General features: G+C 44.4%; 19 non-coding genes and 16 pseudogenes across 19 annotated transcripts; all 35 read right to left on the bottom strand.

The window, feature by feature from the left end:
- Window positions 1-341: 341 nt before the first annotated feature.
- On the bottom strand, window positions 342-459 carry LOC140020691 (5S ribosomal RNA; annotated as a pseudogene).
- Window positions 460-870: 411 nt separating this feature from the next.
- LOC140017472 (5S ribosomal RNA) lies at window positions 871-989 on the bottom strand. Its single transcript, XR_011823781.1, has one exon. It is a non-coding gene; the product is annotated as a 5S ribosomal RNA (ribosomal RNA).
- A 413-nt stretch (window positions 990-1,402) lies between these two features.
- LOC140017960 (5S ribosomal RNA) lies at window positions 1,403-1,521 on the bottom strand. Its single transcript, XR_011824265.1, has one exon. It is a non-coding gene; the product is annotated as a 5S ribosomal RNA (ribosomal RNA).
- Window positions 1,522-2,447: 926 nt separating this feature from the next.
- Window positions 2,448-2,565, bottom strand: LOC140019907 (5S ribosomal RNA; annotated as a pseudogene).
- Window positions 2,566-2,976: 411 nt separating this feature from the next.
- LOC140017471 (5S ribosomal RNA) lies at window positions 2,977-3,095 on the bottom strand. Its single transcript, XR_011823780.1, has one exon. It is a non-coding gene; the product is annotated as a 5S ribosomal RNA (ribosomal RNA).
- Window positions 3,096-4,021: 926 nt separating this feature from the next.
- LOC140019906 (5S ribosomal RNA) lies at window positions 4,022-4,139 on the bottom strand (annotated as a pseudogene).
- A 411-nt stretch (window positions 4,140-4,550) lies between these two features.
- Window positions 4,551-4,669, bottom strand: LOC140017470 (5S ribosomal RNA). The gene has a single exon (XR_011823779.1). It is a non-coding gene; the product is annotated as a 5S ribosomal RNA (ribosomal RNA).
- A 413-nt stretch (window positions 4,670-5,082) lies between these two features.
- On the bottom strand, window positions 5,083-5,201 carry LOC140017958 (5S ribosomal RNA). The gene has a single exon (XR_011824263.1). It is a non-coding gene; the product is annotated as a 5S ribosomal RNA (ribosomal RNA).
- A 927-nt stretch (window positions 5,202-6,128) lies between these two features.
- Window positions 6,129-6,246, bottom strand: LOC140019905 (5S ribosomal RNA; annotated as a pseudogene).
- A 1,448-nt stretch (window positions 6,247-7,694) lies between these two features.
- Window positions 7,695-7,813, bottom strand: LOC140017469 (5S ribosomal RNA). Its single transcript, XR_011823778.1, has one exon. It is a non-coding gene; the product is annotated as a 5S ribosomal RNA (ribosomal RNA).
- Window positions 7,814-8,733: 920 nt separating this feature from the next.
- LOC140020690 (5S ribosomal RNA) lies at window positions 8,734-8,851 on the bottom strand (annotated as a pseudogene).
- Window positions 8,852-9,262: 411 nt separating this feature from the next.
- Window positions 9,263-9,381, bottom strand: LOC140017468 (5S ribosomal RNA). The gene has a single exon (XR_011823777.1). It is a non-coding gene; the product is annotated as a 5S ribosomal RNA (ribosomal RNA).
- Window positions 9,382-9,794: 413 nt separating this feature from the next.
- LOC140017957 (5S ribosomal RNA) lies at window positions 9,795-9,913 on the bottom strand. The gene has a single exon (XR_011824262.1). It is a non-coding gene; the product is annotated as a 5S ribosomal RNA (ribosomal RNA).
- Window positions 9,914-10,839: 926 nt separating this feature from the next.
- LOC140019904 (5S ribosomal RNA) lies at window positions 10,840-10,957 on the bottom strand (annotated as a pseudogene).
- A 411-nt stretch (window positions 10,958-11,368) lies between these two features.
- Window positions 11,369-11,487, bottom strand: LOC140017467 (5S ribosomal RNA). Its single transcript, XR_011823776.1, has one exon. It is a non-coding gene; the product is annotated as a 5S ribosomal RNA (ribosomal RNA).
- Window positions 11,488-12,413: 926 nt separating this feature from the next.
- Window positions 12,414-12,531, bottom strand: LOC140019903 (5S ribosomal RNA; annotated as a pseudogene).
- Window positions 12,532-12,942: 411 nt separating this feature from the next.
- On the bottom strand, window positions 12,943-13,061 carry LOC140017466 (5S ribosomal RNA). The gene has a single exon (XR_011823775.1). It is a non-coding gene; the product is annotated as a 5S ribosomal RNA (ribosomal RNA).
- A 413-nt stretch (window positions 13,062-13,474) lies between these two features.
- On the bottom strand, window positions 13,475-13,593 carry LOC140017956 (5S ribosomal RNA). The gene has a single exon (XR_011824261.1). It is a non-coding gene; the product is annotated as a 5S ribosomal RNA (ribosomal RNA).
- Window positions 13,594-14,520: 927 nt separating this feature from the next.
- Window positions 14,521-14,638, bottom strand: LOC140019902 (5S ribosomal RNA; annotated as a pseudogene).
- Window positions 14,639-15,563: 925 nt separating this feature from the next.
- Window positions 15,564-15,681, bottom strand: LOC140020459 (5S ribosomal RNA; annotated as a pseudogene).
- A 413-nt stretch (window positions 15,682-16,094) lies between these two features.
- On the bottom strand, window positions 16,095-16,213 carry LOC140017465 (5S ribosomal RNA). The gene has a single exon (XR_011823774.1). It is a non-coding gene; the product is annotated as a 5S ribosomal RNA (ribosomal RNA).
- A 926-nt stretch (window positions 16,214-17,139) lies between these two features.
- Window positions 17,140-17,257, bottom strand: LOC140019901 (5S ribosomal RNA; annotated as a pseudogene).
- A 411-nt stretch (window positions 17,258-17,668) lies between these two features.
- LOC140017464 (5S ribosomal RNA) lies at window positions 17,669-17,787 on the bottom strand. Its single transcript, XR_011823773.1, has one exon. It is a non-coding gene; the product is annotated as a 5S ribosomal RNA (ribosomal RNA).
- Window positions 17,788-18,713: 926 nt separating this feature from the next.
- On the bottom strand, window positions 18,714-18,831 carry LOC140019900 (5S ribosomal RNA; annotated as a pseudogene).
- A 411-nt stretch (window positions 18,832-19,242) lies between these two features.
- LOC140017462 (5S ribosomal RNA) lies at window positions 19,243-19,361 on the bottom strand. The gene has a single exon (XR_011823771.1). It is a non-coding gene; the product is annotated as a 5S ribosomal RNA (ribosomal RNA).
- A 413-nt stretch (window positions 19,362-19,774) lies between these two features.
- On the bottom strand, window positions 19,775-19,893 carry LOC140017955 (5S ribosomal RNA). The gene has a single exon (XR_011824260.1). It is a non-coding gene; the product is annotated as a 5S ribosomal RNA (ribosomal RNA).
- A 927-nt stretch (window positions 19,894-20,820) lies between these two features.
- LOC140019899 (5S ribosomal RNA) lies at window positions 20,821-20,938 on the bottom strand (annotated as a pseudogene).
- Window positions 20,939-21,863: 925 nt separating this feature from the next.
- Window positions 21,864-21,981, bottom strand: LOC140020458 (5S ribosomal RNA; annotated as a pseudogene).
- A 413-nt stretch (window positions 21,982-22,394) lies between these two features.
- LOC140017461 (5S ribosomal RNA) lies at window positions 22,395-22,513 on the bottom strand. Its single transcript, XR_011823770.1, has one exon. It is a non-coding gene; the product is annotated as a 5S ribosomal RNA (ribosomal RNA).
- Window positions 22,514-23,439: 926 nt separating this feature from the next.
- On the bottom strand, window positions 23,440-23,557 carry LOC140020350 (5S ribosomal RNA; annotated as a pseudogene).
- Window positions 23,558-23,968: 411 nt separating this feature from the next.
- On the bottom strand, window positions 23,969-24,087 carry LOC140017460 (5S ribosomal RNA). Its single transcript, XR_011823769.1, has one exon. It is a non-coding gene; the product is annotated as a 5S ribosomal RNA (ribosomal RNA).
- A 413-nt stretch (window positions 24,088-24,500) lies between these two features.
- LOC140017954 (5S ribosomal RNA) lies at window positions 24,501-24,619 on the bottom strand. Its single transcript, XR_011824259.1, has one exon. It is a non-coding gene; the product is annotated as a 5S ribosomal RNA (ribosomal RNA).
- A 927-nt stretch (window positions 24,620-25,546) lies between these two features.
- On the bottom strand, window positions 25,547-25,664 carry LOC140019898 (5S ribosomal RNA; annotated as a pseudogene).
- A 925-nt stretch (window positions 25,665-26,589) lies between these two features.
- On the bottom strand, window positions 26,590-26,707 carry LOC140020456 (5S ribosomal RNA; annotated as a pseudogene).
- Window positions 26,708-27,120: 413 nt separating this feature from the next.
- On the bottom strand, window positions 27,121-27,239 carry LOC140017459 (5S ribosomal RNA). The gene has a single exon (XR_011823768.1). It is a non-coding gene; the product is annotated as a 5S ribosomal RNA (ribosomal RNA).
- Between the last annotated feature and the right edge of the window lie 643 nt (window positions 27,240-27,882).

Raw genomic sequence — 27,882 nt, 5'->3', positions numbered from 1 at the left:
CCTGAACAAATTTGCCAAAATTTATAATTTCTAACAAAAAAGAGAAAAAGATATATTTGTAAACAAATTTCTAGCTAATGCAAAGAAAAAACCAAATAAGAAAATAAATCAAATTGATTTTACTCAAATACATCATCCTAATCAAATTATATTGATAATATATATTTTTTATAAATTATTAAATCATTTATATCCGGATCCGGGTCTAATACGGGTCGGAATACTATATTCCGTATCCGACCCGTTTTTTTGTTTGAAAAAACGGATCCGGATCCGGATAACGGAATTAAATCCCTACCCATACCCGTAAAAATTTCAGGGATCCGATCCGGATCCGGGTGTAGACCCGACCCGTTGACCGGCCTAGGGTCACCCATCCTAGCACTACTGTCGCCCAAGCACGCTTAACTTCGAAGTTCTGATGGGATCCGGTGCATTAGTGCTGGTATGATCGCACCCGCCACGTTCCTTTCGCTTTATTCTTTTAAACTGCCACGTCCTGTGAAGCCGTTTGGCTTTTCTGGACCCGAATTCATTCTAAGCGTCAATTCATGAATTTCCTCTCATCCTTTTATTTATTTACTTTTATATTTTTTTCTTGTTGCTTTGCACCTTTTTTTTCCCTCGTCGCACAACTCTCAATTATCCTGAAATTGATCCTTCACGCTTGCGCTTATAAATTTGCGCCGACAACTTTGACCGACGATCCGGGCTTCGATCCAGCCGTACCGTTCCTGACTTGTCTCGCGCCTTCAGATCCGCCTTCATGCGTCGATGAGAAGCAAAATATAAAGCAATCGTTCCGACGGAGCTAAATTACAACAGCATAAAGAACGAAGGGGAAATTTGGATTTCGAAACAAAAAAGGGAGGGGTGCAACACGAGGACTTCCCAGGGGGTCACCCATCCTAGTACTACTCTCGCCCAAGCACGCTTAACTTCGGAGTTCTGATGGGATCCGGTGCATTAGTGCTGGTATGATCGCACCCGCCATGTTCCTTTCGCTTTATTCTTTTAAACTGCCACGTCCTGTGAAGCAGTTTGGCTTTTCTGGACCCGAATTCATTCTAAGCGTCAATTCATGAATTTCCTCTCATCCTCTTCTTTATTTACTTTTACATTTTTTTCTTGTTGATTTGCACCATTTTTTTTTCCCTCGTCGCGCAACTCTCAATTATCCTGAAATTGATCCTTCACGCTTGCGCTTATACATTTGCGCCGACAACTTTGACCGACGATCCGGGCTTCGATCCAGCCGTACCGTTCCTGACTTGTCTCGCGCCTTCAGATCCGCCTTCATGCGTCGATGAGAAGCAAAATATAAAGCAATCGTTCCGACGGAGCTAAATTACTACAGCATAAAGAACGAAGGGGAAATTTGGATTTCGAAACAAAAAAGGGAGGGGTGCAACAAGAGGACTTCCCAGGGGGTCACCCATCCTAGTACTACTCTCGCCCAAGCACGCTTAACTTCGGAGTTCTGATGGGATCCGGTGCATTAGTGCTGGTATGATCGCACCCGACATGTTTCTTTCGCTTTATTCTTTTAAACTGCCCCGTCCTGTGAAGCAGTGTGGCTTTTCTGGACCCGAATTCATTTTAAGCGTCAATTCAAGAATTTCCCCTCATCCTTTTATTTATTTACTTTTACATTTTTTTCTTGTTGATTTGCACCATTTTTTTTCCCTCGTCGCGCAACTCTCAATTATCCTGAAATTGATCCTTCACGCTTGCGCTTATACATTTGCGCCGACAACTTTGACCGACGATCCGGGCTTCGATCCAGCCGTACCGTTCCTGACTTGTCTCGCGCCTTCAGATCCGCCTTCATGCTTCGATGAGAAGCAAAATATAAAGCAATCGTTCCGACGGAGCTAAATTACTACAGCATAAAGAACGAAGGGGAAATTTGGATTTCGAAACAAAAAAGGGAGGGGTGCAACACGAGGATTTCCCAGGGGGTCACCTAGGGGTGTCAACGGGCCGGGTCCGGGCCGGAATTCATTATTCCGGACCCGGACCCGGATCCGACCCGTTTACCCGACGGGTCTTTTATTCGGTGTTCCGGATCCGGACCCGGCGAGTCTCGGATCCGGGTCGGGTCTACCCGAACAAATTTCCCAAAATTTACAATTTCTAACAAAAAAGAGAAAAAGATATATTTGTAAACAAATTTCTAGCTAATGCAAAGAAAAAACCAAATAAGAAAATAAATCAAATTGATTTTACTCAAATACATCATCCTAATCAAATTATATTGATAATATATATTTTTTATAAATTATTAAATCATTTATATCCGGATCCGGGTCTAATACGGGTCGGAATACTATATTCCGTATCCGACCCGTTTTTTTGTTTGAAAAAACGGATCCGGATCCGGATAACGGAATTAAATCCCTACCCATACCCGCAAAAATTCCAGGGATCCGATCCGAATCCGGGTGTAGACCCGACCCGTTGACCGGCCTAGGGTCACCCATCCTAGTACTACTGTCGCCCAAGCACGCTTAACTTCGAAGTTCTGATGGGATCCGGTGCATTAGTGCTGGTATGATCGCACCCGCCATGTTCCTTTCGCTTTATTCTTTTAAACTGCCACGTCCTGTGAAGCAGTTTGGCTTTTCTGGACCCGAATTCATTCTAAGCGTCAATTCATGAATTTCCTCACATCCTTTTATTTATTTACTTTTATATTTTTTTCTTGTTGCTTTGCACCTTTTTTTTCCCTCGTCGCACAACTCTCAATTATCCTGAAATTGATCCTTCACGCTTGCGCTTATACATTTGCGCCGACAACTTTGACCGACGATCCGGGCTTCGATCCAGCCGTACCGTTCCTGACTTGTCTCGCGCCTTCAGATCCGCCTTCATGCGTCGATGAGAAGCAAAATATAAAGCAATCGTTCCGACGGAGCTAAATTACAACAGCATAAAGAACGAAGGGGAAATTTGGATTTCGAAACAAAAAAGGGAGGGGTGCAACACGAGGACTTCCCAGGGGGTCACCCATCCTAGTACTACTCTCGCCCAAGCACGCTTAACTTCGGAGTTCTGATGGGATCCGGTGCATTAGTGCTGGTATGATCGCACCCGCCATGTTCCTTTCGCTTTATTCTTTTAAACTGCCACGACCTGTGAAGCAGTTTGGCTTTTCTGGACCCGAATTCATTCTAAGCGTCAATTCATGAATTTCCTCTCATCCTTTTATTTATTTACTTTTACATTTTTTTCTTGTTGATTTGCACCATTTTTTTTCCCTCGTCGCGCAACTCTCAATTATCCTGAAATTGATCCTTCACGCTTGCGCTTATACATTTGCGCCGACAACTTTGACCGACGATCCGGGCTTCGATCCAGCCGTACCGTTCCTGACTTGTCTCGCGCCTTCAGATCCGCCTTCATGCTTCGATGAGAAGCAAAATATAAAGCAATCGTTCCGACGGAGCTAAATTACTACAGCATAAAGAACGAAGGGGAAATTTGGATTTCGAAACAAAAAAGGGAGGGGTGCAACACGAGGATTTCCCAGGGGGTCACCTAGGGGTGTCAACGGGCCGGGTCCGGGCCGGAATTAATTATTCCGGACCCGGACCCGGATCCGACCCGTTTACCCGACGGGTCTTTTATTCGGTGTTCCGGATCCGGACCCGGCGAGTCTCGGATCCGGGTCGGGTCTACCTGAACAAATTTGCCAAAATTTATAATTTCTAACAAAAAAGAGAAAAAGATATATTTGTAAACAAATTTCTAGCTAATGCAAAGAAAAAACCAAATAAGAAAATAAATCAATTTGATTTTACTCAAATACATCATCCTAATCAAATTATATTGATAATATATATTTTTTATAAATTATTAAATCATTTATATCCGGATCCGGGTCTAATACGGGTCGGAATACTATATTCCGTATCCGACCCGTTTTTTTGTTTGAAAAAACGGATCCGGATCCGGATAACGGAATTAAATCCCTACCCATACCCGTAAAAATTTCAGGGATCCGATCCGGATCCGGGTGTAGACCCGACCCGTTGACCGGCCTAGGGTCACCCATCCTAGTACTACTGTCGCCCAAGCACGCTTAACTTCGAAGTTCTGATGGGATCCGGTGCATTAGTGCTGGTATGATCGCACCCGCCACGTTCCTTTCGCTTTATTCTTTTAAACTGCCACGTCCTGTGAAGCAGTTTGGCTTTTCTGGACCCGAATTCATTCTAAGCGTCAATTCATGAATTTCCTCTCATCCTTTTATTTATTTACTTTTATATTTTTTTCTTGTTGCTTTGTACCTTTTTTTTCCCTCGTCGCACAACTCTCAATTATCCTGAAATTGATCCTTCACGCTTGCGCTTATAAATTTGCGCCGACAACTTTGACCGACGATCCGGGCTTCGATCCAGCCGTACCGTTCCTGACTTGTCTCGCGCCTTCAGATCCGCCTTCATGCGTCGATGAGAAGCAAAATATAAAGCAATCGTTCCGACGGAGCTAAATTACAACAGCATAAAGAACGAAGGGGAAATTTGGATTTCGAAACAAAAAAGGGAGGGGTGCAACACGAGGACTTCCCAGGGGGTCACCCATCCTAGTACTACTCTCGCCCAAGCACGCTTAACTTCGGAGTTCTGATGGGATCCGGTGCATTAGTGCTGGTATGATCGCACCCGCCATGTTCCTTTCGCTTTATTCTTTTAAACTGCCACGTCCTGTGAAGCAGTTTGGCTTTTCTGGACCCGAATTCATTCTAAGCGTCAATTCATGAATTTCCTCTCATCCTCTTCTTTATTTACTTTTACATTTTTTTCTTGTTGATTTGCACCATTTTTTTTTCCCTCGTCGCGCAACTCTCAATTATCCTGAAATTGATCCTTCACGCTTGCGCTTATACATTTGCGCCGACAACTTTGACCGACGATCCGGGCTTCGATCCAGCCGTACCGTTCCTGACTTGTCTCGCGCCTTCAGATCCGCCTTCATGCGTCGATGAGAAGCAAAATATAAAGCAATCGTTCCGACGGAGCTAAATTACTACAGCATAAAGAACGAAGGGGAAATTTGGATTTCGAAACAAAAAAGGGAGGGGTGCAACAAGAGGACTTCCCAGGGGGTCACCCATCCTAGTACTACTCTCGCCCAAGCACGCTTAACTTCGGAGTTCTGATGGGATCCGGTGCATTAGTGCTGGTATGATCGCACCCGACATGTTTCTTTCGCTTTATTCTTTTAAACTGCCCCGTCCTGTGAAGCAGTGTGGCTTTTCTGGACCCGAATTCATTTTAAGCGTCAATTCAAGAATTTCCCCTCATCCTTTTATTTATTTACTTTTACATTTTTTTCTTGTTGATTTGCACCATTTTTTTTTCCCTCGTCGCGCAACTCTCAATTATCCTGAAATTGATCCTTCACGCTTGCGCTTATACATTTGCGCCGACAACTTTGACCGACGATCCGGGCTTCGATCCAGCCGTACCGTTCCTGACTTGTCTCGCGCCTTCAGATCCGCCTTCATGCTTCGATGAGAAGCAAAATATAAAGCAATCGTTCCGACGGAGCTAAATTACTACAGCATAAAGAACGAAGGGGAAATTTGGATTTCGAAACAAAAAAGGGAGGGGTGCAACACGAGGATTTCCCAGGGGGTCACCTAGGGGTGTCAACGGGCCGGGTCCGGGCCGGAATTCATTATTCCGGACCCGGATCCGGATCCGACCCGTTTACCCGACGGGTCTTTTATTCGGTGTTCCGGATCCGGACCCGGCGAGTCTCGGATCCGGGTCGGGTCTACCCGAACAAATTTCCCAAAATTTACAATTTCTAACAAAAAAGAGAAAAAGATATATTTGTAAACAAATTTCTAGCTAATGCAAAGAAAAAACCAAATAAGAAAATAAATCAAATTGATTTTACTCAAATACATCATCCTAATCAAATTATATTGATAATATATATTTTTTATAAATTATTAAATCATTTATATCCGGATCCGGGTCTAATACGGGTCGGAATACTATATTCCGTATCCGACCCGTTTTTTTGTTTGAAAAAACGGATCCGGATCCGGATAACGGAATTAAATCCCTACCCATACCCGCAAAAATTCCAGGGATCCGATCCGAATCCGGGTGTAGACCCGACCCGTTGACCGGCCTAGGGTCACCCATCCTAGTACTACTGTCGCCCAAGCACGCTTAACTTCGAAGTTCTGATGGGATCCGGTGCATTAGTGCTGGTATGATCGCACCCGCCATGTTCCTTTCGCTTTATTCTTTTAAACTGCCACGTCCTGTGAAGCAGTTTGGCTTTTCTGGACCCGAATTCATTCTAAGCGTCAATTCATGAATTTCCTCACATCCTTTTATTTATTTACTTTTATATTTTTTTCTTGTTGCTTTGCACCTTTTTTTTCCCTCGTCGCACAACTCTCAATTATCCTGAAATTGATCCTTCACGCTTGCGCTTATACATTTGCGCCGACAACTTTGACCGACGATCCGGGCTTCGATCCAGCCGTACCGTTCCTGACTTGTCTCGCGCCTTCAGATCCGCCTTCATGCTTCGATGAGAAGCAAAATATAAAGCAATCGTTCCGACGGAGCTAAATTACTACAGCATAAAGAACGAAGGGGAAATTTGGATTTCGAAACAAAAAAGGGAGGGGTGCAACACAAGGATTTCCCAGGGGGTCACCTAGGGGTGTCAACGGGCCGGGTCCGGGCCGGAATTCATTATTCCGGACCCGGACCCGGATCCGACCCGTTTACCCGACGGGTCTTTTATTCGGTGTTCCGGATCCGGACCCGGCGAGTCTCGGATCCGGGTCGGGTCTACCCGAACAAATTTGCCAAAATTTATAATTTCTAACAAAAAAGAGAAAAAGATATATTTGTAAACAAATTTCTAGCTAATGCAAAGAAAAAACCAAATAAGAAAATAAATCAAATTGATTTTACTCAAATACATCATCCTAATCAAATTATATTGATAATATATATTTTTTATAAATTATTAAATCATTTATATCCGGATCCGGGTCTAATACGGGTCGGAATACTATATTCCGTATCCGACCCGTTTTTTTGTTTGAAAAAACGGATCCGGATCCGGATAACGGAATTAAATCCCTACCCATACCCGCAAAAATTTCAGGGATCCGATCCGGATTCAGACCCCACCCGTTGACCGGCCTAGGATCACCCATCCTAGTACTACTGTCGCCCAAGCACGCTTAACTTCGAAGTTCTGATGGGATCCGGTGCATTAGTGCTGGTATGATCGCACCCGCCATGTTCCTTTCGCTCTATTCTTTTAAACTGTCACGTCCTGTGAAGCAGTTTGGCTTTTCTGGACCCGAATTCATTCTAAGCGTCAATTCATGAATTTCCTCTCATCCTTTTATTTATTTACTTCTATATTTTTTTCTTGTTGCTTTGCACCTTTTTGTTCCCTCGTCGAACAACTCTCAATTATCCTGAAATTGATCCTTCACGCTTGCGCTTATACATTTGCGCCGACAACTTTGACCGACGATCCGGGCTTCGATCCAGCCGTACCGTTCCTGACTTGTCTCGCGCCTTCAGATCCGCCTTCATGCTTCGATGAGAAGCAAAATATAAAGCAATCGTTCCGACGGAGCTAAATTACTACAGCATAAAGAACGAAGGGGAAATTTGGATTTCGAAACAAAAAAGGGAGGGGTGCAACACGAGGACTTCCCAGGGGGTCACCCATCCTAGTACTACTCTCGCCCAAGCACGCTTAACTTCGGAGTTCTGATGGGATCCGGTGCATTAGTGCTGGTATGATCGCACCCGCCATGTTCCTTTCGCTTTATTCTTTTAAACTGCCACGTCCTGTGAAGCAGTTTGGCTTTTCTGGACCCGAATTCATTCTAAGCGTCAATTCATGAATTTCCTCTCATCCTTTTATTTATTTACTTTTACATTTTTTTCTTGTTGATTTGCACCATTTTTTTTCCCTCGTCGCGCAACTCTCAATTATCCTGAAATTGATCCTTCACGCTTGCGCTTATACATTTGCGCCGACAACTTTGACCGACGATCCGGGCTTCGATCCAGCCGTACCGTTCCTGACTTGTCTCGCGCCTTCAGATCCGCCTTCATGCTTCGATGAGAAGCAAAATATAAAGCAATCGTTCCGACGGAGCTAAATTACTACAGCATAAAGAACGAAGGGGAAATTTGGATTTCGAAACAAAAAAGGGAGGGGTGCAACACGAGGATTTCCCAGGGGGTCACCTAGGGGTGTCAACGGGCCGGGTCCGGGCCGGAATTCATTATTCCGGACCCGGATCCGACCCGTTTACCCGACGGGTCTTTTATTCGTTGTTCCGGATCCGGACCCGGCGAGTCTCGGATCCGGGTCGGGTCTACCTGAACAAATTTGCCAAAATTTATAATTTCTAACAAAAAAGAGAAAAAGATATATTTGTAAACAAATTTCTAGCTAATGCAAAGAAAAAACCAAATAAGAAAATAAATCAAATTGATTTTACTCAAATACATCATCCTAATCAAATTATATTGATAATATATATTTTTTATAAATTATTAAATCATTTATATCCGGATCCGGGTCTAATACGGGTCGGAATACTATATTCCGTATCCGACCCGTTTTTTTGTTTGAAAAAACGGATCCGGATCCGGATAACGGAATTAAATCCCTACCCATACCCGTAAAAATTTCAGGGATCCGATCCGGATCCGGGTGTAGACCCGACCCGTTGACCGGCCTAGGGTCACCCATCCTAGCACTACTGTCGCCCAAGCACGCTTAACTTCGAAGTTCTGATGGGATCCGGTGCATTAGTGCTGGTATGATCGCACCCGCCACGTTCCTTTCGCTTTATTCTTTTAAACTGCCACGTCCTGTGAAGCCGTTTGGCTTTTCTGGACCCGAATTCATTCTAAGCGTCAATTCATGAATTTCCTCTCATCCTTTTATTTATTTACTTTTATATTTTTTTCTTGTTGCTTTGCACCTTTTTTTTCCCTCGTCGCACAACTCTCAATTATCCTGAAATTGATCCTTCACGCTTGCGCTTATAAATTTGCGCCGACAACTTTGACCGACGATCCGGGCTTCGATCCAGCCGTACCGTTCCTGACTTGTCTCGCGCCTTCAGATCCGCCTTCATGCGTCGATGAGAAGCAAAATATAAAGCAATCGTTCCGACGGAGCTAAATTACAACAGCATAAAGAACGAAGGGGAAATTTGGATTTCGAAACAAAAAAGGGAGGGGTGCAACACGAGGACTTCCCAGGGGGTCACCCATCCTAGTACTACTCTCGCCCAAGCACGCTTAACTTCGGAGTTCTGATGGGATCCGGTGCATTAGTGCTGGTATGATCGCACCCGCCATGTTCCTTTCGCTTTATTCTTTTAAACTGCCACGTCCTGTGAAGCAGTTTGGCTTTTCTGGACCCGAATTCATTCTAAGCGTCAATTCATGAATTTCCTCTCATCCTCTTCTTTATTTACTTTTACATTTTTTTCTTGTTGATTTGCACCATTTTTTTTTCCCTCGTCGCGCAACTCTCAATTATCCTGAAATTGATCCTTCACGCTTGCGCTTATACATTTGCGCCGACAACTTTGACCGACGATCCGGGCTTCGATCCAGCCGTACCGTTCCTGACTTGTCTCGCGCCTTCAGATCCGCCTTCATGCGTCGATGAGAAGCAAAATATAAAGCAATCGTTCCGACGGAGCTAAATTACTACAGCATAAAGAACGAAGGGGAAATTTGGATTTCGAAACAAAAAAGGGAGGGGTGCAACAAGAGGACTTCCCAGGGGGTCACCCATCCTAGTACTACTCTCGCCCAAGCACGCTTAACTTCGGAGTTCTGATGGGATCCGGTGCATTAGTGCTGGTATGATCGCACCCGACATGTTTCTTTCGCTTTATTCTTTTAAACTGCCCCGTCCTGTGAAGCAGTGTGGCTTTTCTGGACCCGAATTCATTTTAAGCGTCAATTCAAGAATTTCCCCTCATCCTTTTATTTATTTACTTTTACATTTTTTTCTTGTTGATTTGCACCATTTTTTTTCCCTCGTCGCGCAACTCTCAATTATCCTGAAATTGATCCTTCACGCTTGCGCTTATACATTTGCGCCGACAACTTTGACCGACGATCCGGGCTTCGATCCAGCCGTACCGTTCCTGACTTGTCTCGCGCCTTCAGATCCGCCTTCATGCTTCGATGAGAAGCAAAATATAAAGCAATCGTTCCGACGGAGCTAAATTACTACAGCATAAAGAACGAAGGGGAAATTTGGATTTCGAAACAAAAAAGGGAGGGGTGCAACACGAGGATTTCCCAGGGGGTCACCTAGGGGTGTCAACGGGCCGGGTCCGGGCCGGAATTCATTATTCCGGACCCGGACCCGGATCCGACCCGTTTACCCGACGGGTCTTTTATTCGGTGTTCCGGATCCGGACCCGGCGAGTCTCGGATCCGGGTCGGGTCTACCCGAACAAATTTCCCAAAATTTACAATTTCTAACAAAAAAGAGAAAAAGATATATTTGTAAACAAATTTCTAGCTAATGCAAAGAAAAAACCAAATAAGAAAATAAATCAAATTGATTTTACTCAAATACATCATCCTAATCAAATTATATTGATAATATATATTTTTTATAAATTATTAAATCATTTATATCCGGATCCGGGTCTAATACGGGTCGGAATACTATATTCCGTATCCGACCCGTTTTTTTGTTTGAAAAAACGGATCCGGATCCGGATAACGGAATTAAATCCCTACCCATACCCGCAAAAATTCCAGGGATCCGATCCGAATCCGGGTGTAGACCCGACCCGTTGACCGGCCTAGGGTCACCCATCCTAGTACTACTGTCGCCCAAGCACGCTTAACTTCGAAGTTCTGATGGGATCCGGTGCATTAGTGCTGGTATGATCGCACCCGCCATGTTCCTTTCGCTTTATTCTTTTAAACTGCCACGTCCTGTGAAGCAGTTTGGCTTTTCTGGACCCGAATTCATTCTAAGCGTCAATTCATGAATTTCCTCACATCCTTTTATTTATTTACTTTTATATTTTTTTCTTGTTGCTTTGCACCTTTTTTTTCCCTCGTCGCACAACTCTCAATTATCCTGAAATTGATCCTTCACGCTTGCGCTTATACATTTGCGCCGACAACTTTGACCGACGATCCGGGCTTCGATCCAGCCGTACCGTTCCTGACTTGTCTCGCGCCTTCAGATCCGCCTTCATGCGTCGATGAGAAGCAAAATATAAAGCAATCGTTCCGACGGAGCTAAATTACAACAGCATAAAGAACGAAGGGGAAATTTGGATTTCGAAACAAAAAAGGGAGGGGTGCAACACGAGGACTTCCCAGGGGGTCACCCATCCTAGTACTACTCTCGCCCAAGCACGCTTAACTTCGGAGTTCTGATGGGATCCGGTGCATTAGTGCTGGTATGATCGCACCCGCCATGTTCCTTTCGCTTTATTCTTTTAAACTGCCACGACCTGTGAAGCAGTTTGGCTTTTCTGGACCCGAATTCATTCTAAGCGTCAATTCATGAATTTCCTCTCATCCTTTTATTTATTTACTTTTACATTTTTTTCTTGTTGATTTGCACCATTTTTTTTCCCTCGTCGCGCAACTCTCAATTATCCTGAAATTGATCCTTCACGCTTGCGCTTATACATTTGCGCCGACAACTTTGACCGACGATCCGGGCTTCGATCCAGCCGTACCGTTCCTGACTTGTCTCGCGCCTTCAGATCCGCCTTCATGCTTCGATGAGAAGCAAAATATAAAGCAATCGTTCCGACGGAGCTAAATTACTACAGCATAAAGAACGAAGGGGAAATTTGGATTTCGAAACAAAAAAGGGAGGGGTGCAACACGAGGATTTCCCAGGGGGTCACCTAGGGGTGTCAACGGGCCGGGTCCGGGCCGGAATTAATTATTCCGGACCCGGACCCGGATCCGACCCGTTTACCCGACGGGTCTTTTATTCGGTGTTCCGGATCCGGACCCGGCGAGTCTCGGATCCGGGTCGGGTCTACCTGAACAAATTTGCCAAAATTTATAATTTCTAACAAAAAAGAGAAAAAGATATATTTGTAAACAAATTTCTAGCTAATGCAAAGAAAAAACCAAATAAGAAAATAAATCAATTTGATTTTACTCAAATACATCATCCTAATCAAATTATATTGATAATATATATTTTTTATAAATTATTAAATCATTTATATCCGGATCCGGGTCTAATACGGGTCGGAATACTATATTCCGTATCCGACCCGTTTTTTTGTTTGAAAAAACGGATCCGGATCCGGATAACGGAATTAAATCCCTACCCATACCCGTAAAAATTTCAGGGATCCGATCCGGATCCGGGTGTAGACCCGACCCGTTGACCGGCCTAGGGTCACCCATCCTAGTACTACTGTCGCCCAAGCACGCTTAACTTCGAAGTTCTGATGGGATCCGGTGCATTAGTGCTGGTATGATCGCACCCGCCACGTTCCTTTCGCTTTATTCTTTTAAACTGCCACGTCCTGTGAAGCAGTTTGGCTTTTCTGGACCCGAATTCATTCTAAGCGTCAATTCATGAATTTCCTCTCATCCTTTTATTTATTTACTTTTATATTTTTTTCTTGTTGCTTTGTACCTTTTTTTTCCCTCGTCGCACAACTCTCAATTATCCTGAAATTGATCCTTCACGCTTGCGCTTATAAATTTGCGCCGACAACTTTGACCGACGATCCGGGCTTCGATCCAGCCGTACCGTTCCTGACTTGTCTCGCGCCTTCAGATCCGCCTTCATGCGTCGATGAGAAGCAAAATATAAAGCAATCGTTCCGACGGAGCTAAATTACAACAGCATAAAGAACGAAGGGGAAATTTGGATTTCGAAACAAAAAAGGGAGGGGTGCAACACGAGGACTTCCCAGGGGGTCACCCATCCTAGTACTACTCTCGCCCAAGCACGCTTAACTTCGGAGTTCTGATGGGATCCGGTGCATTAGTGCTGGTATGATCGCACCCGCCATGTTCCTTTCGCTTTATTCTTTTAAACTGCCACGTCCTGTGAAGCAGTTTGGCTTTTCTGGACCCGAATTCATTCTAAGCGTCAATTCATGAATTTCCTCTCATCCTCTTCTTTATTTACTTTTACATTTTTTTCTTGTTGATTTGCACCATTTTTTTTTCCCTCGTCGCGCAACTCTCAATTATCCTGAAATTGATCCTTCACGCTTGCGCTTATACATTTGCGCCGACAACTTTGACCGACGATCCGGGCTTCGATCCAGCCGTACCGTTCCTGACTTGTCTCGCGCCTTCAGATCCGCCTTCATGCGTCGATGAGAAGCAAAATATAAAGCAATCGTTCCGACGGAGCTAAATTACTACAGCATAAAGAACGAAGGGGAAATTTGGATTTCGAAACAAAAAAGGGAGGGGTGCAACAAGAGGACTTCCCAGGGGGTCACCCATCCTAGTACTACTCTCGCCCAAGCACGCTTAACTTCGGAGTTCTGATGGGATCCGGTGCATTAGTGCTGGTATGATCGCACCCGACATGTTTCTTTCGCTTTATTCTTTTAAACTGCCCCGTCCTGTGAAGCAGTGTGGCTTTTCTGGACCCGAATTCATTTTAAGCGTCAATTCAAGAATTTCCCCTCATCCTTTTATTTATTTACTTTTACATTTTTTTCTTGTTGATTTGCACCATTTTTTTTTCCCTCGTCGCGCAACTCTCAATTATCCTGAAATTGATCCTTCACGCTTGCGCTTATACATTTGCGCCGACAACTTTGACCGACGATCCGGGCTTCGATCCAGCCGTACCGTTCCTGACTTGTCTCGCGCCTTCAGAACCGCCTTCATGCTTCGATGAGAAGCAAAATATAAAGCAATCGTTCCGACGGAGCTAAATTACTACAGCATAAAGAACGAAGGGGAAATTTGGATTTCGAAACAAAAAAGGGAGGGGTGCAACACGAGGATTTCCCAGGGGGTCACCTAGGGGTGTCAACGGGCCGGGTCCGGGCCGGAATTCATTATTCCGGACCCGGACCCGGATCCGACCCGTTTACCCGACGGGTCTTTTATTCGGTGTTCCGGATCCGGACCCGGCGAGTCTCGGATCCGGGTCGGGTCTACCCGAACAAATTTCCCAAAATTTACAATTTCTAACAAAAAAGAGAAAAAGATATATTTGTAAACAAATTTCTAGCTAATGCAAAGAAAAAACCAAATAAGAAAATAAATCAAATTGATTTTACTCAAATACATCATCCTAATCAAATTATATTGATAATATATATTTTTTATAAATTATTAAATCATTTATATCCGGATCCGGGTCTAATACGGGTCGGAATACTATATTCCGTATCCGACCCGTTTTTTTGTTTGAAAAAACGGATCCGGATCCGGATAACGGAATTAAATCCCTACCCATACCCGCAAAAATTCCAGGGATCCGATCCGAATCCGGGTGTAGACCCGACCCGTTGACCGGCCTAGGGTCACCCATCCTAGTACTACTGTCGCCCAAGCACGCTTAACTTCGAAGTTCTGATGGGATCCGGTGCATTAGTGCTGGTATGATCGCACCCGCCATGTTCCTTTCGCTTTATTCTTTTAAACTGCCACGTCCTGTGAAGCAGTTTGGCTTTTCTGGACCCGAATTCATTCTAAGCGTCAATTCATGAATTTCCTCACATCCTTTTATTTATTTACTTTTATATTTTTTTCTTGTTGCTTTGCACCTTTTTTTTCCCTCGTCGCACAACTCTCAATTATCCTGAAATTGATCCTTCACGCTTGCGCTTATACATTTGCGCCGACAACTTTGACCGACGATCCGGGCTTCGATCCAGCCGTACCGTTCCTGACTTGTCTCGCGCCTTCAGATCCGCCTTCATGCTTCGATGAGAAGCAAAATATAAAGCAATCGTTCCGACGGAGCTAAATTACTACAGCATAAAGAACGAAGGGAAAATTTGGATTTCGAAACAAAAAAGGGAGGGGTGCAACACGAGGATTTCCCAGGGGGTCACCTAGGGGTGTCAACGGGCCGGGTCCGGGCCGGAATTCATTATTCCGGACCCGGACCCGGATCCGACCCGTTTACCCGACGGGTCTTTTATTCGGTGTTTCGGATCCGGACCCGGCGAGTCTCGGATCCGGGTCGGGTCTACCCGAACAAATTTCCCAAAATTTACAATTTCTAACAAAAAAGAGAAAAAGATATATTTGTAATCAAATTTCTAGCTAATGCAAAGAAAAAACCAAATAAGAAAATAAATCAAATTGATTTTACTCAAATACATCATCCTAATCAAATTATATTGATAATATATATTTTTTATAAATTATTAAATCATTTATATCCGGATCCTGGTCTAATACGGGTCGGAATACTATATTCCGTATCCGACCCGTTTTTTTGTTTGAAAAAACGGATCCGGATCCGGATAACGGAATTAAATCCCTACACATACCCGCAAAAATTTCAGGGATCCGATCCGGATCCGGGTGTAGACCCGACCCGTTGACCGGCCTAGGGTCACCCATCCTAGTACTGCTGTCGCCCAAGCACGCTTAACTTCGAAGTTCTGATGGGATCCGGTGCATTAGTGCTGGTATGATCGCACCCGCCATGTTCCTTTCGCTTTATTCTTTTAAACTGTCACGTCCTGTGAAGCAGTTTGGCTTTTCTGGACCCGAATTCATTCTAAGCGTCAATTCATGAATTTCCTCTCATCCTCTTCTTTATTTACTTTTACATTTTTTTCTTGTTGATTTGCACCATTTTTTTTTCCCTCGTCGCGCAACTCTCAATTATCCTGAAATTGATCCTTCACGCTTGCGCTTATACATTTGCGCCGACAACTTTGACCGACGATCCGGGCTTCGATCCAGCCGTACCGTTCCTGACTTGTCTCGCGCCTTCAGATCCGCCTTCATGCTTCGATGAGAAGCAAAATATAAAGCAATCGTTCCGACGGAGCTAAATTACTACAGCATAAAGAACGAAGGGGAAATTTGGATTTCGAAACAAAAAAGGAAGGGGTGCAACACGAGGACTTCCCAGGGGGTCACCCATCCTAGTACTACTCTCGCCCAAGCACGCTTAACTTCGGAGTTCTGATGGGATCCGGTGCATTAGTGCTGGTATGATCGCACCCGCCATGTTCCTTTCGCTTTATTCTTTTAAACTGCCACGTCCTGTGAAGCAGTTTGGCTTTTCTGGACCCGAATTCATTCTAAGCGTCAATTCATGAATTTCCTCTCATCCTTTTATTTATTTACTTTTACATTTTTTTCTTGTTGATTTGCACCATTTTTTTTCCCTCGTCGCGCAACTCTCAATTATCCTGAAATTGATCCTTCACGCTTGCGCTTATACATTTGCGCCGACAACTTTGACCGACGATCCGGGCTTCGATCCAGCCGTACCGTTCCTGACTTGTCTCGCGCCTTCAGATCCGCCTTCATGCTTCGATGAGAAGCAAAATATAAAGCAATCGTTCCGACGGAGCTAAATTACTACAGCATAAAGAACGAAGGGGAAATTTGGATTTCGAAACAAAAAAGGGAGGGGTGCAACACGAGGATTTCCCAGGGGGTCACCTAGGGGTGTCAACGGGCCGGGTCCGGGCCGGAATTCATTATTCCGGACCCGGACCCGGATCCGACCCGTTTACCCGACGGGTCTTTTATTCGGTGTTCCGGATCCGGACCCGGCGAGTCTCGGATCCGGGTCGGGTCTACCCGAACAAATTTCCCAAAATTTACAATTTCTAACAAAAAAGAGAAAAAGATATATTTGTAAACAAATTTCTAGCTAATGCAAAGAAAAAACCAAATAAGAAAATAAATCAAATTGATTTTACTCAAATACATCATCCTAATCAAATTATATTGATAATATATATTTTTTATAAATTATTAAATCATTTATATCCGGATCCGGGTCTAATACGGGTCGGAATACTATATTCCGTATCCGACCCGTTTTTTTGTTTGAAAAAACGGATCCGGATCCGGATAACGGAATTAAATCCCTACCCATACCCGCAAAAATTCCAGGGATCCGATCCGAATCCGGGTGTAGACCCGACCCGTTGACCGGCCTAGGGTCACCCATCCTAGTACTACTGTCGCCCAAGCACGCTTAACTTCGAAGTTCTGATGGGATCCGGTGCATTAGTGCTGGTATGATCGCACCCGCCATGTTCCTTTCGCTTTATTCTTTTAAACTGCCACGTCCTGTGAAGCAGTTTGGCTTTTCTGGACCCGAATTCATTCTAAGCGTCAATTCATGAATTTCCTCACATCCTTTTATTTATTTACTTTTATATTTTTTTCTTGTTGCTTTGCACCTTTTTTTTCCCTCGTCGCACAACTCTCAATTATCCTGAAATTGATCCTTCACGCTTGCGCTTATACATTTGCGCCGACAACTTTGACCGACGATCCGGGCTTCGATCCAGCCGTACCGTTCCTGACTTGTCTCGCGCCTTCAGATCCGCCTTCATGCGTCGATGAGAAGCAAAATATAAAGCAATCGTTCCGACGGAGCTAAATTACAACAGCATAAAGAACGAAGGGGAAATTTGGATTTCGAAACAAAAAAGGGAGGGGTGCAACACGAGGACTTCCCAGGGGGTCACCCATCCTAGTACTACTCTCGCCCAAGCACGCTTAACTTCGGAGTTCTGATGGGATCCGGTGCATTAGTGCTGGTATGATCGCACCCGCCATGTTCCTTTCGCTTTATTCTTTTAAACTGCCACGACCTGTGAAGCAGTTTGGCTTTTCTGGACCCGAATTCATTCTAAGCGTCAATTCATGAATTTCCTCTCATCCTTTTATTTATTTACTTTTACATTTTTTTCTTGTTGATTTGCACCATTTTTTTTCCCTCGTCGCGCAACTCTCAATTATCCTGAAATTGATCCTTCACGCTTGCGCTTATACATTTGCGCCGACAACTTTGACCGACGATCCGGGCTTCGATCCAGCCGTACCGTTCCTGACTTGTCTCGCGCCTTCAGATCCGCCTTCATGCTTCGATGAGAAGCAAAATATAAAGCAATCGTTCCGACGGAGCTAAATTACTACAGCATAAAGAACGAAGGGGAAATTTGGATTTCGAAACAAAAAAGGGAGGGGTGCAACACGAGGATTTCCCAGGGGGTCACCTAGGGGTGTCAACGGGCCGGGTCCCGGCCGGAATTCATTATTCCGGACCCGGACCCGGATCCGACCCGTTTACCCGACGGGTCTTTTATTCGGTGTTCCGGATCCGGACCCGGCGAGTCTCGGATCCGGGTCGGGTCTACCCGAACAAATTTCCCAAAATTTACAATTTCTAACAAAAAAGAGAAAAAGATATATTTGTAAACAAATTTCTAGCTAATGCAAAGAAAAAACCAAATAAGAAAATAAATCAAATTGATTTTACTCAAATACATCATCCTAATCAAATTATATTGATAATATATATTTTTTATAAATTATTAAATCATTTATATCCGGATCCGGGTCTAATACGGGTCGGAATACTATATTCCGTATCCGACCCGTTTTTTTGTTTGAAAAAACGGATCCGGATCCGGATAACGGAATTAAATCCCTACCCATACCCGTAAAAATTTCAGGGATCCGATCCGGATCCGGGTGTAGACCCGACCCGTTGACCGGCCTAGGGTCACCCATCCTAGTACTACTGTCGCCCAAGCACGCTTAACTTCGAAGTTCTGATGGGATCCGGTGCATTAGTGCTGGTATGATCGCACCCGCCACGTTCCTTTCGCTTTATTCTTTTAAACTGCCACGTCCTGTGAAGCAGTTTGGCTTTTCTGGACCCGAATTCATTCTAAGCGTCAATTCATGAATTTCCTCTCATCCTTTTATTTATTTACTTTTATATTTTTTTCTTGTTGCTTTGTACCTTTTTTTTCCCTCGTCGCACAACTCTCAATTATCCTGAAATTGATCCTTCACGCTTGCGCTTATAAATTTGCGCCGACAACTTTGACCGACGATCCGGGCTTCGATCCAGCCGTACCGTTCCTGACTTGTCTCGCGCCTTCAGATCCGCCTTCATGCGTCGATGAGAAGCAAAATATAAAGCAATCGTTCCGACGGAGCTAAATTACAACAGCATAAAGAACGAAGGGGAAATTTGGATTTCGAAACAAAAAAGGGAGGGGTGCAACACGAGGACTTCCCAGGGGGTCACCCATCCTAGTACTACTCTCGCCCAAGCACGCTTAACTTCGGAGTTCTGATGGGATCCGGTGCATTAGTGCTGGTATGATCGCACCCGCCATGTTCCTTTCGCTTTATTCTTTTAAACTGCCACGTCCTGTGAAGCAGTTTGGCTTTTCTGGACCCGAATTCATTCTAAGCGTCAATTCATGAATTTCCTCTCATCCTCTTCTTTATTTACTTTTACATTTTTTTCTTGTTGATTTGCACCATTTTTTTTTCCCTCGTCGCGCAACTCTCAATTATCCTGAAATTGATCCTTCACGCTTGCGCTTATACATTTGCGCCGACAACTTTGACCGACGATCCGGGCTTCGATCCAGCCGTACCGTTCCTGACTTGTCTCGCGCCTTCAGATCCGCCTTCATGCGTCGATGAGAAGCAAAATATAAAGCAATCGTTCCGACGGAGCTAAATTACTACAGCATAAAGAACGAAGGGGAAATTTGGATTTCGAAACAAAAAAGGGAGGGGTGCAACAAGAGGACTTCCCAGGGGGTCACCCATCCTAGTACTACTCTCGCCCAAGCACGCTTAACTTCGGAGTTCTGATGGGATCCGGTGCATTAGTGCTGGTATGATCGCACCCGACATGTTTCTTTCGCTTTATTCTTTTAAACTGCCCCGTCCTGTGAAGCAGTGTGGCTTTTCTGGACCCGAATTCATTTTAAGCGTCAATTCAAGAATTTCCCCTCATCCTTTTATTTATTTACTTTTACATTTTTTTCTTGTTGATTTGCACCATTTTTTTTTCCCTCGTCGCGCAACTCTCAATTATCCTGAAATTGATCCTTCACGCTTGCGCTTATACATTTGCGCCGACAACTTTGACCGACGATCCGGGCTTCGATCCAGCCGTACCGTTCCTGACTTGTCTCGCGCCTTCAGATCCGCCTTCATGCTTCGATGAGAAGCAAAATATAAAGCAATCGTTCCGACGGAGCTAAATTACTACAGCATAAAGAACGAAGGGGAAATTTGGATTTCGAAACAAAAAAGGGAGGGGTGCAACACGAGGATTTCCCAGGGGGTCACCTAGGGGTGTCAACGGGCCGGGTCCGGGCCGGAATTCATTATTCCGGACCCGGACCCGGATCCGACCCGTTTACCCGACGGGTCTTTTATTCGGTGTTCCGGATCCGGACCCGGCGAGTCTCGGATCCGGGTCGGGTCTACCCGAACAAATTTCCCAAAATTTACAATTTCTAACAAAAAAGAGAAAAAGATATATTTGTAAACAAATTTCTAGCTAATGCAAAGAAAAAACCAAATAAGAAAATAAATCAAATTGATTTTACTCAAATACATCATCCTAATCAAATTATATTGATAATATATATTTTTTATAAATTATTAAATCATTTATATCCGGATCCGGGTCTAATACGGGTCGGAATACTATATTCCGTATCCGACCCGTTTTTTTGTTTGAAAAAACGGATCCGGATCCGGATAACGGAATTAAATCCCTACCCATACCCGCAAAAATTCCAGGGATCCGATCCGAATCCGGGTGTAGACCCGACCCGTTGACCGGCCTAGGGTCACCCATCCTAGTACTACTGTCGCCCAAGCACGCTTAACTTCGAAGTTCTGATGGGATCCGGTGCATTAGTGCTGGTATGATCGCACCCGCCATGTTCCTTTCGCTTTATTCTTTTAAACTGCCACGTCCTGTGAAGCAGTTTGGCTTTTCTGGACCCGAATTCATTCTAAGCGTCAATTCATGAATTTCCTCACATCCTTTTATTTATTTACTTTTATATTTTTTTCTTGTTGCTTTGCACCTTTTTTTTCCCTCGTCGCACAACTCTCAATTATCCTGAAATTGATCCTTCACGCTTGCGCTTATACATTTGCGCCGACAACTTTGACCGACGATCCGGGCTTCGATCCAGCCGTACCGTTCCTGACTTGTCTCGCGCCTTCAGATCCGCCTTCATGCTTCGATGAGAAGCAAAATATAAAGCAATCGTTCCGACGGAGCTAAATTACTACAGCATAAAGAACGAAGGGAAAATTTGGATTTCGAAACAAAAAAGGGAGGGGTGCAACACGAGGATTTCCCAGGGGGTCACCTAGGGTTGTCAACGGGCCGGGTCCGGGCCGGAATTCATTATTCCGGACCCGGACCCGGATCCGACCCGTTTACCCGACGGGTCTTTTATTCGGTGTTTCGGATCCGGACCCGGCGAGTCTCGGATCCGGGTCGGGTCTACCCGAACAAATTTCCCAAAATTTACAATTTCTAACAAAAAAGAGAAAAAGATATATTTGTAATCAAATTTCTAGCTAATGCAAAGAAAAAACCAAATAAGAAAATAAATCAAATTGATTTTACTCAAATACATCATCCTAATCAAATTATATTGATAATATATATTTTTTATAAATTATTAAATCATTTATATCCGGATCCTGGTCTAATACGGGTCGGAATACTATATTCCGTATCCGACCCGTTTTTTTGTTTGAAAAAACGGATCCGGATCCGGATAACGGAATTAAATCCCTACCCATACCCGCAAAAATTTCAGGGATCCGATCCGGATCCGGGTGTAGACCCGACCCGTTGACCGGCCTAGGGTCACCCATCCTAGTACTGCTGTCGCCCAAGCACGCTTAACTTCGAAGTTCTGATGGGATCCGGTGCATTAGTGCTGGTATGATCGCACCCGCCATGTTCCTTTCGCTTTATTCTTTTAAACTGTCACGTCCTGTGAAGCAGTTTGGCTTTTCTGGACCCGAATTCATTCTAAGCGTCAATTCATGAATTTCCTCTCATCCTCTTCTTTATTTACTTTTACATTTTTTTCTTGTTGATTTGCACCATTTTTTTTTCCCTCGTCGCGCAACTCTCAATTATCCTGAAATTGATCCTTCACGCTTGCGCTTATACATTTGCGCCGACAACTTTGACCGACGATCCGGGCTTCGATCCAGCCGTACCGTTCCTGACTTGTCTCGCGCCTTCAGATCCGCCTTCATGCTTCGATGAGAAGCAAAATATAAAGCAATCGTTCCGACGGAGCTAAATTACTACAGCATAAAGAACGAAGGGGAAATTTGGATTTCGAAACAAAAAAGGAAGGGGTGCAACACGAGGACTTCCCAGGGGGTCACCCATCCTAGTACTACTCTCGCCCAAGCACGCTTAACTTCGGAGTTCTGATGGGATCCGGTGCATTAGTGCTGGTATGATCGCACCCGCCATGTTCCTTTCGCTTTATTCTTTTAAACTGCCACGTCCTGTGAAGCAGTTTGGCTTTTCTGGACCCGAATTCATTCTAAGCGTCAATTCATGAATTTCCTCTCATCCTTTTATTTATTTACTTTTACATTTTTTTCTTGTTGATTTGCACCATTTTTTTTCCCTCGTCGCGCAACTCTCAATTATCCTGAAATTGATCCTTCACGCTTGCGCTTATACATTTGCGCCGACAACTTTGACCGACGATCCGGGCTTCGATCCAGCCGTACCGTTCCTGACTTGTCTCGCGCCTTCAGATCCGCCTTCATGCTTCGATGAGAAGCAAAATATAAAGCAATCGTTCCGACGGAGCTAAATTACTACAGCATAAAGAACGAAGGGGAAATTTGGATTTCGAAACAAAAAAGGGAGGGGTGCAACACGAGGATTTCCCAGGGGGTCACCTAGGGGTGTCAACGGGCCGGGTCCGGGCCGGAATTCATTATTCCGGACCCGGACCCGGATCCGACCCGTTTACCCGACGGGTCTTTTATTCGGTGTTCCGGATCCGGACCCGGCGAGTCTCGGATCCGGGTCGGGTCTACCTGAACAAATTTGCCAAAATTTATAATTTCTAACAAAAAAGAGAAAAAGATATATTTGTAAACAAATTTCTAGCTAATGCAAAGAAAAAACCAAATAAGAAAATAAATCAAATTGATTTTACTCAAATACATCATCCTAATCAAATTATATTGATAATATATATTTTTTATAAATTATTAAATCATTTATATCCGGATCCGGGTCTAATACGGGTCGGAATACTATATTCCGTATCCGACCCGTTTTTTTGTTTGAAAAAACGGATCCGGATCCGGATAACGGAATTAAATCCCTACCCATACCCGTAAAAATTTCAGGGATCCGATCCGGATCCGGGTGTAGAACCGACCCGTTGACCGGCCTAGGGTCACCCATCCTAGTACTACTGTCGCCCAAGCACGCTTAACTTCGAAGTTCTGATGGGATCCGGTGCATTAGTGCTGGTATGATCGCACCCGCCACGTTCCTTTCGCTTTATTCTTTTAAACTGCCACGTCCTGTGAAGCAGTTTGGCTTTTCTGGACCCGAATTCATTCTAAGCGTCAATTCATGAATTTCCTCTCATCCTTTTATTTATTTACTTTTATATTTTTTTCTTGTTGCTTTGCACCTTTTTTTTCCCTCGTCGCACAACTCTCAATTATCCTGAAATTGATCCTTCACGCTTGCGCTTATAAATTTGCGCCGACAACTTTGACCGACGATCCGGGCTTCGATCCAGCCGTACCGTTCCTGACTTGTCTCGCGCCTTCAGATCCGCCTTCATGCGTCGATGAGAAGCAAAATATAAAGCAATCGTTCCGACGGAGCTAAATTACAACAGCATAAAGAACGAAGGGGAAATTTGGATTTCGAAACAAAAAAGGGAGGGGTGCAACACGAGGACTTCCCAGGGGGTCACCCATCCTAGTACTACTCTCGCCCAAGCACGCTTAACTTCGGAGTTCTGATGGGATCCGGTGCATTAGTGCTGGTATGATCGCACCCGCCATGTTCCTTTCGCTTTATTCTTTTAAACTGCCACGTCCTGTGAAGCAGTTTGGCTTTTCTGGACCCGAATTCATTCTAAGCGTCAATTCATGAATTTCCTCTCATCCTCTTCTTTATTTACTTTTACATTTTTTTCTTGTTGATTTGCACCATTTTTTTTTCCCTCGTCGCGCAACTCTCAATTATCCTGAAATTGATCCTTCACGCTTGCGCTTATACATTTGCGCCGACAACTTTGACCGACGATCCGGGCTTCGATCCAGCCGTACCGTTCCTGACTTGTCTCGCGCCTTCAGATCCGCCTTCATGCGTCGATGAGAAGCAAAATATAAAGCAATCGTTCCGACGGAGCTAAATTACTACAGCATAAAGAACGAAGGGGAAATTTGGATTTCGAAACAAAAAAGGGAGGGGTGCAACAAGAGGACTTCCCAGGGGGTCACCCATCCTAGTACTACTCTCGCCCAAGCACGCTTAACTTCGGAGTTCTGATGGGATCCGGTGCATTAGTGCTGGTATGATCGCACCCGACATGTTTCTTTCGCTTTATTCTTTTAAACTGCCCCGTCCTGTGAAGCAGTGTGGCTTTTCTGGACCCGAATTCATTTTAAGCGTCAATTCAAGAATTTCCCCTCATCCTTTTATTTATTTACTTTTACATTTTTTTCTTGTTGATTTGCACCATTTTTTTTTCCCTCGTCGCGCAACTCTCAATTATCCTGAAATTGATCCTTCACGCTTGCGCTTATACATTTGCGCCGACAACTTTGACCGACGATCCGGGCTTCGATCCAGCCGTACCGTTCCTGACTTGTCTCGCGCCTTCAGATCCGCCTTCATGCTTCGATGAGAAGCAAAATATAAAGCAATCGTTCCGACGGAGCTAAATTACTACAGCATAAAGAACGAAGGGGAAATTTGGATTTCGAAACAAAAAAGGGAGGGGTGCAACACGAGGATTTCCCAGGGGGTCACCTAGGGGTGTCAACGGGCCGGGTCCGGGCCGGAATTCATTATTCCGGACCCGGACCCGGATCCGACCCGTTTACCCGACGGGTCTTTTATTCGGTGTTCCGGATCCGGACCCGGCGAGTCTCGGATCCGGGTCGGGTCTACCCGAACAAATTTCCCAAAATTTACAATTTCTAACAAAAAAGAGAAAAAGATATATTTGTAAACAAATTTCTAGCTAATGCAAAGAAAAAACCAAATAAGAAAATAAATCAAATTGATTTTACTCAAATACATCATCCTAATCAAATTATATTGATAATATATATTTTTTATAAATTATTAAATCATTTATATCCGGATCCGGGTCTAATACGGGTCGGAATACTATATTCCGTATCCGACCCGTTTTTTTGTTTGAAAAAACGGATCCGGATCCGGATAACGGAATTAAATCCCTACCCATACCCGCAAAAATTCCAGGGATCCGATCCGAATCCGGGTGTAGACCCGACCCGTTGACCGGCCTAGGGTCACCCATCCTAGTACTACTGTCGCCCAAGCACGCTTAACTTCGAAGTTCTGATGGGATCCGGTGCATTAGTGCTGGTATGATCGCACCCGCCATGTTCCTTTCGCTTTATTCTTTTAAACTGCCACGTCCTGTGAAGCAGTTTGGCTTTTCTGGACCCGAATTCATTCTAAGCGTCAATTCATGAATTTCCTCACATCCTTTTATTTATTTACTTTTATATTTTTTTCTTGTTGCTTTGCACCTTTTTTTTCCCTCGTCGCACAACTCTCAATTATCCTGAAATTGATCCTTCACGCTTGCGCTTATACATTTGCGCCGACAACTTTGACCGACGATCCGGGGTTCGATCCAGCCGTACCGTTCCTGACTTGTCTCGCGCCTTCAGATCCGCCTTCATGCTTCGATGAGAAGCAAAATATAAAGCAATCGTTCCGACGGAGCTAAATTACTACAGCATAAAGAACGAAGGGAAAATTTGGATTTCGAAACAAAAAAGGGAGGGGTGCAACACGAGGATTTCCCAGGGGGTCACCTAGGGGTGTCAACGGGCCGGGTCCGGGCCGGAATTCATTATTCCGGACCCGGACCGGGATCCGACCCGTTTACCCGACGGGTCTTTTATTCGGTGTTTCGGATCCGGACCCGGCGAGTCTCGGATCCGGGTCGGGTCTACCCGAACAAATTTCCCAAAATTTACAATTTCTAACAAAAAAGAGAAAAAGATATATTTGTAATCAAATTTCTAGCTAATGCAAAGAAAAAACCAAATAAGAAAATAAATCAAATTGATTTTACTCAAATACATCATCCTAATCAAATTATATTGATAATATATATTTTTTATAAATTATTAAATCATTTATATCCGGATCCTGGTCTAATACGGGTCGGAATACTATATTCCGTATCCGACCCGTTTTTTTGTTTGAAAAAACGGATCCGGATCCGGATAACGGAATTAAATCCCTACCCATACCCGCAAAAATTTCAGGGATCCGATCCGGATCCGGGTGTAGACCCGACCCGTTGACCGGCCTAGGGTCACCCATCCTAGTACTGCTGTCGCCCAAGCACGCTTAACTTCGAAGTTCTGATGGGATCCGGTGCATTAGTGCTGGTATGATCGCACCCGCCATGTTCCTTTCGCTTTATTCTTTTAAACTGTCACGTCCTGTGAAGCAGTTTGGCTTTTCTGGACCCGAATTCATTCTAAGCGTCAATTCATGAATTTCCTCTCATCCTCTTCTTTATTTACTTTTACATTTTTTTCTTGTTGATTTGCACCATTTTTTTTTCCCTCGTCGCGCAACTCTCAATTATCCTGAAATTGATCCTTCACGCTTGCGCTTATACATTTGCGCCGACAACTTTGACCGACGATCCGGGCTTCGATCCAGCCGTACCGTTCCTGACTTGTCTCGCGCCTTCAGATCCGCCTTCATGCTTCGATGAGAAGCAAAATATAAAGCAATCGTTCCGACGGAGCTAAATTACTACAGCATAAAGAACGAAGGGGAAATTTGGATTTCGAAACAAAAAAGGAAGGGGTGCAACACGAGGACTTCCCAGGGGGTCACCCATCCTAGTACTACTCTCGCCCAAGCACGCTTAACTTCGGAGTTCTGATGGGATCCGGTGCATTAGTGCTGGTATGATCGCACCCGCCATGTTCCTTTCGCTTTATTCTTTTAAACTGCCACGTCCTGTGAAGCAGTTTGGCTTTTCTGGACCCGAATTCATTCTAAGCGTCAATTCATGAATTTCCTCTCATCCTTTTATTTATTTACTTTTACATTTTTTTCTTGTTGATTTGCACCATTTTTTTTCCCTCGTCGCGCAACTCTCAATTATCCTGAAATTGATCCTTCACGCTTGCGCTTATACATTTGCGCCGACAACTTTGACCGACGATCCGGGCTTCGATCCAGCCGTACCGTTCCTGACTTGTCTCGCGCCTTCAGATCCGCCTTCATGCTTCGATGAGAAGCAAAATATAAAGCAATCGTTCCGACGGAGCTAAATTACTACAGCATAAAGAACGAAGGGGAAATTTGGATTTCGAAACAAAAAAGGGAGGGGTGCAACACGAGGATTTCCCAGGGGGTCACCTAGGGGTGTCAACGGGCCGGGTCCGGGCCGGAATTCATTATTCCGGACCCGGACCCGGATCCGACCCGTTTACCCGACGGGTCTTTTATTCGGTGTTCCGGATCCGGACCCGGCGAGTCTCGGATCCGGGTCGGGTCTACCTGAACAAATTTGCCAAAATTTATAATTTCTAACAAAAAAGAGAAAAAGATATATTT

The sequence above is a fragment of the Coffea arabica genome, chromosome 11c (genome assembly GCF_036785885.1).
Source record: "Coffea arabica cultivar ET-39 chromosome 11c, Coffea Arabica ET-39 HiFi, whole genome shotgun sequence".
Lineage (NCBI taxonomy): Eukaryota > Viridiplantae > Streptophyta > Magnoliopsida > Gentianales > Rubiaceae > Coffea > Coffea arabica.
Note: the sequence above shows the minus strand (reverse complement) of the source record. Positions and strands in the feature narration are given on the sequence as shown.